At 44.6% G+C, this 1463-nt stretch overlaps 1 non-coding gene across 1 annotated transcript; it reads right to left on the bottom strand.

Annotated features, from left to right (window-relative positions):
- Positions 1 to 276: 276 nt before the first annotated feature.
- On the bottom strand, positions 277 to 379 carry LOC114020808. The gene has a single exon (XR_003565560.1). It is a non-coding gene; the product is annotated as a U6 spliceosomal RNA (small nuclear RNA).
- Between the last annotated feature and the right edge of the window lie 1084 nt (positions 380 to 1463).

Below are 1463 nucleotides of genomic sequence, written 5' to 3' on the forward strand. Positions count from 1 at the left end.
CCCAATCAGCCCACAGCTGCGGACCATGTGACATCCTCAGGGCTATACGGCTAGTACATATATTGTGTGGCTGCGGCTCACATTGCACATAGAAAGCTGCATATGCGGCCCACAGTGGTAAATAGGTTGAGAACCGATGGCGTAGAGCATGGACTAGAGAGGACTAGCCAAGACCGAGGCCCCGCGGTAGGTTCCAAAGAGAACCTCTGGCAGCAAAGCTCCTATATTTACTTCCATTTAAAAAGAGGCAAAGATAGCATGGGGGCAGAAGCAATAAAAACTATGGAATGCTTCATGAATTTGCATGCCATCCTTGCTCAGGGGCCATGCACATTATCTCTGTATTGTTCCAATTTTAGTATATGTGCTGCCGAAGCAGTAGCAGCAGAGGCAGATGCTGTAATCACAGTAAAGTACATGGGGTAGTGACTGCATTAATGGCCAGAGTGAATGGCATCAGTAAAAGATGCTGCCTTTTTTTCTCTCTCTCTCTACCTAGGGGCATCAAATAATCCTCTTGTCTCTTGAACAAAGGGATTCTCACTCTAGTAATGCACCAGCAGCTGCTCTTGAAATAACCACACAGAAACACTCGCTGAAGGCACTGATGTTGGTAGCTTCTGATTGCTGAGGGGATGTGTCACCATTCACCTTCAATGACTGTTAGTCAGCCACAGCCTCTGTACTAGGAGAGGCGCTTTTGGAGCATTCACGAGTTAAAACTGAAATGTTCGTCATCACAATATGTCAGGGGGCAGTGGCGTATGGGGAATTAGTAATCTACTTCATTTCAGCAGCTGGTCTCTGATTTCCTTTTCCTCTGCAAAAATAAAAATAAATCCCGTGCTGGTGCTGAGATGGTGTGACAGAACTGGAAGGTTAGCGGAGGGAATTTAATTTCACAACACCCCTCTGATTGGCCCGCTGGCTTATGGATCTTTTCTGTTATTTCTTACTGATTGGTAATTGGATTAACTCTTGGATCACATTCTCTGTCTCTGACACATGAAAATTACTTTCATCCTACTTTGAAAAGATAATTCCTGGGGACTCCTGAGGAAAGGGGATAAAGAGCTTTTTACCTGTAGGTTACCATTTCAAATCCATCCTCAAAGGGCAGTGATCGAAAGACATTCCCATCCAACGTCTCTCCTTGCAGGTCTATGTAAAATGAGTTGGTGTTCGCAGTCTGATTTCAGTTCCATCTCACAAAACCACCATAATAACTGACCTCTTTGCTCAATGGAGAGGGCAAGGATTAGCTGAGCATGGAGAGAACATGACCTAGAGGAGGCATTTCAAAGAATTAATAAAGAACGTGCACCCTACTGTGGTTCAGTAGGGGATGTTAGTATCTGTGCTATAAGACCCTGATGTGGTGAGGAGTTGAGTGACCTTACCTCTCACTGAAGTCACCTCTAAATTCAAGGCTTTTCACAAGCATCACATTAACATGAAAAAGT

The sequence above is a fragment of the Chelonia mydas genome, chromosome 3 (assembly GCF_015237465.2).
Source record: "Chelonia mydas isolate rCheMyd1 chromosome 3, rCheMyd1.pri.v2, whole genome shotgun sequence".
In the NCBI taxonomy this organism is placed as follows: domain Eukaryota; kingdom Metazoa; phylum Chordata; order Testudines; family Cheloniidae; genus Chelonia; species Chelonia mydas.